The 8531-nt window shown below is 43.8% G+C and overlaps 1 long non-coding RNA gene across 1 annotated transcript in view; it reads left to right on the forward strand.

The window, feature by feature from the left end:
- The window catches only part of LOC116997440, a 39295-nt gene that overhangs the window by 18722 nt on the left and 12042 nt on the right, over positions 1-8531 (forward strand). The window contains exons 8-9 of the long non-coding RNA XR_004418185.1: positions 1081-1635; positions 2877-3023. This is a non-coding gene — a long non-coding RNA (uncharacterized LOC116997440). The remainder of the gene's footprint in view (positions 1-1080; positions 1636-2876; positions 3024-8531) is intronic.

An 8531-nucleotide genomic window follows, 5' to 3' on the forward strand; every position in this document is an offset into this window, starting at 1 on the left:
TGTGGCAGAATTTAGACAGTAAAATCATCAAATGAGGCATCATCTTTTGTTCTCATTCATGTGTTATATGTGTTATATGTAAACTACACTCTTTTTGGGCACATTTTTTACATGACTTTAAAATATTCTTATTCCACCCACCTCACCTGAAATTGTCCTGAGTAGGTGCTCATCAGAAAGCAGTTGATTGCATTAATGTTTTTCTTGTAGTTGCACAACCATTGAGAGAAGAGCTAACAACATCTTAACCCTTACATGTAGTGCCTTCTGCTGAAACAGTTTGAAGGGTTCTTCTTACATTTTCTGGTGTGACTCAACAGACTGAAAAATGGCTGTATCTTTCTGTGCAATCTGTCATTTTCTTATTTTTTTAATTTTTTCTCTCTGTTTTCTTTTATTCCCACCCAGGTTTGATCTGACTATGTGGCTGAAGAGCCACATGGTGGTTTGTGCTGGGACAGCACCATGCCTTCATGCATATTTCCTGTGAGCTTCTATGCTGTGTGCTGTCAGAGCAGAAATCCTGCAATTAGTGTTTTGTTGGGCTTCTGATGAAATACAGCTTCAGGGTTTTGGAGGCTGGAGTTGCCATTTGGCCTTTATCACCTTTATCACAAGTTGTCACTTCAGTTTAAAAGTTGCCTCTTGGAGAAAACTCATGCAGAGCTTCAGGTTCACAACGCCCTGTGTAACTGCTCACTGTTTTTATGGCAAGCCTTTTTATAGGCCCCTCAGTGGTGATAGAGGGACTTCTGTGCACACAGGTTTGTCAGCTGCACAACCCAGCCCTTCACAGGGGGAGCATCAGTGCTCAACAAACCATAAAACATTGGGGAGGCTCTGTGATTCACCGTGAGAAGCAGAATTTTTCAAGCATGCAACTGCAGTTCATGTTAGGTGAAGAGAAATTATTCTTGATTAAACCTTGAATGGCCGCGGGTTATAAAGACAATGCTTGAGGTCCCAACACTGCCCTATCTAGGGTGCAATTTATATTGACATGGATGTTGAGCTCGTTTCTATGAATGTTAACAGCAATTTATATGATTTCCTGTTGTTTTTGGGTTTTTTTTATTTTAGATCTACATGAACTCAGGCTCCACAGAACCTTGCAGAATGAGTCCCACTGTAAGAAGGTACCTCTCCGTTTAAATTGCACGAGTTGGTCTGTATCACACCAGCTGTTTTCCCTCAGCTTTCAAGATGATCAAACTAATGAGCTGTAGCATGAGGTTATGTGGAATCTCCCAGGCCATGCCATCTGTGTGCACTTTGCTGGGGACAAAACTGCCATTGCCTTTGTAGACTGAAGAAATATCCAGCACTGGTGTCTTTGAAGCATTTTTCTATCGGGCTGATTCTGTACAAGTAGCTCCTGTAGCCACAGATACCCCTGTTGCGCTCAAAGTTCGGGTTTGTTTCATTGCTGCCCAAGGCAGGAAGCAGAACTTTATAGTTGCATTTGTCTTGGACAGTGCTCCCCACCACCACCAGTGGTGTAGCAAAAAGAGGGAGGACAAGAACCATTCCCAGTCCAGATCCACAGCACCAAGTGATTTGTTTCTGACCTGATCTGCATTATCCTCAAGGAGAGTTGCAGAGATGTCCTTTACAACATTAACATGCAAGCTGCAGGTACAGTATTAAGAAAACTCTATCACCTTGGGGTACTGACAGGAAGTACTCTTTTGCTGAATGGAAATTACACACAATTTCTGCATCAGTACTAGGGTTATGAAGGTTGTGGTTTGTTCTTTAAAAAAAAAAATCCAAATGCTTCCAATGATACAACCCTTTATCCAAAAAAGGCCATGGGAGCAATCCAAAATGTTTCCATTCAAAGGGAAAAAGACCCCCTGGTCAGAAAAGACTTTCCTACTTCTTCATTGTGTTTCCCAACTCCCTCCTTCATGTTAGCTGACACAAGCCTGGAAGCAGCATGGCTCAGAGCCAGGGAATTAGGATGGTACTGCTGGGGCTTTATTTACTCTGTTCAATGTGGAGGGTAAGGGTGAAGCAGTTGTTGTTCCAGACACTCCCAATGCTACCTTGTTTTTCACGTCATTATTTGAACAGGCAAATCCCCATAATAGCACTGACACAACAGTGTCTGTCCTCTCAGCAATCTGGTGACATCATTTCCATTGCCAGTGGGTCTGAGGCAGGCTGGCTTGGGTCCTTAGACTCCTATTACTGCAGTGATCTGCTGGGGTTACAGACCTATGTACTTTTCATCTTTTCAGAGAATGCTTTTCAAAACCAACAGCCTTATTTTTTCAACAGAAGGTAATTACACAGTACAAATTGGCCCTCAGGTTGCTCAGGGTAGAAGAAATCAAGGAAGGAAGTACAGTAATTTCACAACTATAAGGCGCACCCTTTTGACTAAAATTTTCCCTCGAACCCAGAAGTGCGCCTTATAGTCCGGTGCGCCTTATCTGATGTACAAAGTTGCGAAATTTGCCAGACCGGAAGTGTGAGCTGTGAGCCGTGGGGAGAGCCGGAAGTGCCATGGCAGCTGGGTGGAGGCAGGCCTAGGGGCCCGCGGCACTGCCCCTGCCGGGTCCAGGGGGATGTGCCTTATAGTCCGGTGCGCCTTATGGTCATGAAATTACTGGACTTTCTTAGATATACAGTGACTTTGGAAGTGAATATTTTTGCCCCAGAGAAGGACAGAGGGAGGGAGCCAAACAGAATAAACTAGTGCTTAAATTGTTCATTAATTCTTAGCTTTCCCTGACCACCCAGTAATCTGCAGCTGGCTGAAGGAGTCCCAGACACCATGACCCTAAACCACAGCTCAGATGCAGAAGACAACTAGGAGATGTATTATGATGTCCTGCAATGTGATGTCAGTACTGATGTGTGGTTCACAGGCACAGAGAAGGTCTACAGCAATAAATACCCTGTCACAGGCCTGCTCCCAGGGAGGAAATACTACTTCTGAGTCATTGTCTGCAATGACAGTGGGGACACTGACCCTCTGGATTCACAGGAACAATGGAACATCTCCAAACACAGAGGTAAGCACAAGACTAGGGGTTAAGCTCAGGCTCCCTGTGTGCCCTAGGATATGTCACTAACCTGCTTTGCACCTCAGGTAGCTCACCTGGGGATTAGATACAAAAATACCTCCTCTTCTATCCCTTCCATTTGTTGGCTGTCTCTTCAGGACCAGGCTTCCTTTTGCTACCTGTGTATGTAGCCCATTACATAGCACTTTATACAGATCCTGTTAAAATTAAAATTCAGGACATCCATGTGCTCAGACAGTAATATCATCATGTCTTGACAGAATAGAAGATTGGTGTTACAAGTCATTTTTCTTGTAGCACATTTTCAGTCTGACTGGGATTTGTTCCCTAAATGAGAAGCAAAGAAATCCATGACATGCAGATGTGTGACAGTCTTTCTGGACCAGAAGTCCCTGAAAGCACATTAAATTAAACATTTAGAGGTCATCCTGTCAGGTAAATGCCTTCCTCTTTGTTCAGTTGCTCCCTACACATGCCTAATCATAACATGGATGTCTAATCAGCAGTGTTCCCAAACATAACTGAACAGGGCCCAGCTCATCAAGGCAAAATGGTAAGTGATCCATCTGCCCAGTTTGGGGAATTGCAGAATGCAGTGACTCTAAATGGTGAGATCAAAGACAATTTTTTGGATTGGCCTGTGCCTAGTGTAATAAACAATATAGTAATATTTTTTAAATCTATATTAATACATATTACAAGATTAGGCATCTATTTCTTTGGAAGCCTATCCACATGCTGCTCTGAGTCTTCTAATCCCATTAAGAGTAATGGGCAGCACATTAAATTGACAGAATGAGTGGTTCACTGAAAGGAGTAATGAGGTGTCAAATTGTGGATTTGTATTTACCAATCAGCCTTTCTTGATCTATTAGACCATAGGTATGGTACTTTGGCTATGTGTGCAGCTGAGAAAGAGCACTTCCATTTACATGGCTGTAGTTGTGTTCTTGTGTGGAAGTGCTCTAGAGCTGGGTTCTACAGATTCTGAAATTATCTCAGTAACTTCTGTGCATGTAGGCAAGCGTAGGAGAGTTGTAAATGGAGGGAAGTTAGGTTGGGGGTGCCTTGCACTACATTCCTTTGATAACAGCCTACCTGTCTTCAGGCAGGACCAGCAGGACATAGACGTGAACTGATTTGCTATTCTTCATTATAAATGGCAACTCACAAGGTTTATTTGCATAAACCTGGGAGATGGTAGAAAAACTGAAGGAGAATGAGGAGATAAGCTCTTTTCTGAGAATGAGGTCTCATGAAAGATTTTTGCCATACAGGGCTGCATTTACAATCCAGTGGATTTAAATGATGAGGTGCCATGTCAGTGCAGCAAGCAGTATTAAGTACTTCAAGAAAGTTCAAAAACAGGCTGAAAATAGAAGATTTGTAGTGGACACTGGAAATTAAATTGTACGTACAGTTCCCCTTGATTTCCCTCGAGCATTCTGTATACTATTAATGCCTCAGAAAAACACCAGCAGAGCAATATCCCTTCCTCCACAAGATCACCTGCTTTGGTTTATAATTGGGTGTAATTTAATCATGCGTTTCTAAAGTGCTTTGGGAGCCAAATATCTGAAAGCACTTTACAATTTAATGGCATTAGTGAGAGAAGGCACTGATATATCCCTGCAGAGCAAAAGTCTGACACCTTAGTTATTGCTGAAGAAACAAAGAAATTAATTGCTTGCTTACAGTTGCATAGCAGATTAATGGAAGAATGAGATTTCCAACTCCTTTTCCTCTTGCTTTTCAGTTTGTTTGCATGTTGAGTCAGGTATGCTGGTCAGATGCCAAGAGTAATGTGGTGTATTGTTCATTTTTCCAACTCCCTGGGTTTTCCCTAATGGGAAGTAAGGTCCAGGCCATGAAATACCATACCCAAGCTCTTTAAGATTTGTACTCATGCACAAAAAGGCTCTCTGTGTTGATGGTACTGGCTCTCTTTGCGTGTTTATGTGTGCAGTGGGAAACAGCCTGCAGTGACTGTCCTCAGCAGCATTTTGACTTCAAGATGGAGTAGCCTGGGAAAAACAGTGCTTCTTGCTTCATGGCTCCTTCATGCTGAGGAGCCACAGCATGTGGCAGCAACAGCTGTGCCCTGAGCTGGGCTTTCATCAGCAGCCCCCACCACCAGTGACCCAGTGCAGGGGCACCGTTAGCATCCCATCCAAGCCTAAGCTTGGCTCACCTCAACAAGGAGCACCTGCCCACTTATGACTCCTACAACTTGCAGCTGCAACCTGATCATCTCTGGTAGGTCAGGTGTGCAGCTGCTGGGATTTGTTGGGGGTGATTCCCTCCAGGCTGAGTAACCACAGATTTCTTGTCTGAATGTAGTTGACACCCTGCTATTTTCCAGGACAAGCACACTTGCTGGGACTGGCACTGTGTGGGGATCACACTCCTCTGGGCTCTCTCCCTGTCTGCAGAGGAAGAGATTGCTCAGTTTCTAGGTGCTGGAGCTGCAAGGACTGCATTGTGGGAACTTACCTTCATATCCAAAAAGCCAGCCTAACTCTGTCTTCTTTCAAAGTCACTGAGATTTATCTTCAGTTGTTTTAAGGCAGTCTTGTATCCCTTAAAATGGCTTATTTTGGCCAGCAGGCTTCATGAATTCCCTAAACAGCTCAGAAGTAAACCTGGCCATTTCTCAGTCCCTAACCAGGCTTGCTCTACATCCATGATGTACTTAGCACTTCCAAGCAGTCTATGGATGCACTCTGACAATAGCTTTGTGCTCTTTTTTTTGCACTGCACTAAGTACATCTATTCTCTTCCTTTGTAAATGGAAAGATTTTGCCAACATTGTATGATAGCTAGTAAGGTTTCTAAGACAAAAAGAGGAAGAAAATCAGATACTTCACATTGTCTCTCCTTTCCCTCTGTCATTGAACCCAGTGAAGTTTTAAATCAGGTCGTAAAATAGAGCTTGGTTCCAGCTGGCTCAAATTAGTGGTGTGAGCATGGACACTTCCAGGTGCATAGGGTGAGGTTTTACAAACACTTCGAGAGACAAGCCCTGGTGCCTCAGGCCTGTTAATGTCCTCTTAAAGGGGACATGAGAGAGAGACTGCCAGGCACAGCTTGAAATGAAACTGATACAGCACCAATAATGAGGGACTATATTTGGAAAGATCTTTCAGGGTTATTTTTGTCTGAGATCATTACTTCTGGACAGCCTGCTGACAACTGCTGAGCACACAAACACACCCCACCCAGGGTTTGGTTCTCTCTGCTAATGTGAAAGTAGCTCACAGGGAAAGGATGTTCCCACTGGGTTTCCTGCTCTGATTTTCAAACTGACCTGTCTCTGTGTGTGCAATGCATGCAACACTTCACTGAAGCCAGCAATTGCCCACCCAAAAGACTGAAAGCAATTCTTTACCATTTTTCTAATGATTCCTATTGTTACCATGTGTCCCACTTTGCATGCACCCTGATACACTCCTCCCTGAAGCCACAGCTGGAGCACAGCTTCCTTGTACCTAAAATCAGTGGGAGCTTTCTCTGGTTGCCAGCCAGGCTGATGAAAGGAATCCTGATAGCACTTCTCACCCAGTTCAGGCAAGGCAGATAGGCCTAAGGGGCATGAGAACAGCTCCCTATCCCCTCTGAGATCTGCTGCTGGGTAGCATTTACCTTCTGCCTTCCCACACTCAGCTTGTTTAGGTGAGCACTGTTACAACAGGAACACACCTCTTCGAAGTTATTCAAAGCAGCCTGTGTACAGCAGACCTGGCTGAGGAGTGAGGCTTGCAAAAGCACTGTGTGGGTGAGGTGCTGATTTATACCCAGATTCCTCAATGGCAGCCTATGGCGAGGGATCCTGGGGCTCCTCCTTGTCTTGATCTGGGCAGTTTCTGGGTAGGATCTCTCTGCTGCCAGCTATTTGTAGCTGAGTGAGGTGGGAATTCAGGGGTCAGGATAAGAGACTTTAAAATTGACTTCAGCAGATAAGGCATTCATATCAAATTGAGCTTAACTGCAGATTTATTTTTATTATTTCAGGAATTATATTCTTGATAATTTTAGTTCTGGAGGAGGGGTAGTTACTGGCTGCAGTTGGGCACTGTAGGCAGGAGGACATCATGCCTCATGTGAAAACAAGCACTCTTCATTAGGACACGTGCACCTTCAGACCATTGATTTTGAAATTGATTTTCTTTAGGGGCATTTTTCAGATACTTTGCTGTTTTTTTTTTTTCTTTACCTGCTGACAGGCTGTCCTATGGGAAAGGAGTAAGGACTAAGTAAGAGCTGAGCAAATATGCTGATTTGAATAACTGTGAAGGAGTAGCTGATTTCTGTGTTGATTCCACAGGGTCTAAACCTCTGTCTCAATTCCTCTTAATATATGGTAGTGTGTTTACTCCAGCTGGACACCTGGGGCAGACCAGAGCCATTTTATCACTACCCTCCCACAGCTGGACAGGAAAGAGTCAATTTAACAAAAGGCTTATGAAGCAAGGTATGGATAGGGAGATCACTCACCAATTACCATCACAGGTGAAACACACTCAACTCAGGGAAATCAATTTATTACCAATCAAATCAGAATAGGGTAAGGAGAAGTAAACCTCTAAATTTTAAGACATCTTTCCTCTACTCCTCCCTTCTTCCTGGGATTAACTTCATTTCAGAATTTTTACTTCCTTTACCCACTGATGCAGCTGGATGGGGAATGGGGGCTGTGCTGAGTTCATCATGCCTTGCCTTTGCCCCTCTTTCCTCTGCTCTCACATATTCTCACTCCTTTCTTTGGCTGCATTTGCTGTTGCAGTTGTCTTTTTTTCCCTTCTCAATAGTGTTGGCATGGAGGCACTTTGACCTGTTGCTTCTACTGGGCACAGGGGAGCAGCCTCCCACAGAAGCAACCCCTGCAGTCTCCTCCTGCCACCAAACCTCCTGCCACAAACCCAATACTTACGTACTCTTCTATTTCTCTTCTTTAACTGCACTCTTCTGCTTAGCCATGTTTTTGAGTTTTAGCCCTTTTCATAATATTTGCAAAAGCAAATGGGGCATTGCACCACCTCAGTGAAACACAGCAGCAGCTTTGCTGCTGTTGTAGCTCAGAAGGGGTGAATATAATTTTCCTTAGGCTGGGAGGGGGCAGGTTGCAAAGAACACAAAGACTATTAGACCCAAAGTGAATTGTTCAGAACAGTGCTGAAGTGAACAAGGGGAAATGGGAGTGAAAGTGAGAACTCCCTAAATTTGAACTGTCACTTCCTATGAAACTGTGACCAGACAACTTTTTCCTTTATGCAGTGGAAAGCCTTACAGAGCTTTAAAACCTTTAAAATGTTATAAAGCTTTTTATCCATAACTTTGTGAGACTTGCACTCAAAACATAGGGTTGACTGCACCAATTATGGCACTTGGTCCTTTTCCTTAAAAAAAGATGGACACAGGGACAGGAAGTTTGCAGAAGTTGAAACACAAGATATAATTAGTGGAACTAGCTGTGCCTGGTCTGGCATGCAGAACAGC

The sequence above is a fragment of the Catharus ustulatus genome, chromosome 6, assembly GCF_009819885.2.
Source record: "Catharus ustulatus isolate bCatUst1 chromosome 6, bCatUst1.pri.v2, whole genome shotgun sequence".
Lineage (NCBI taxonomy): Eukaryota > Metazoa > Chordata > Aves > Passeriformes > Turdidae > Catharus > Catharus ustulatus.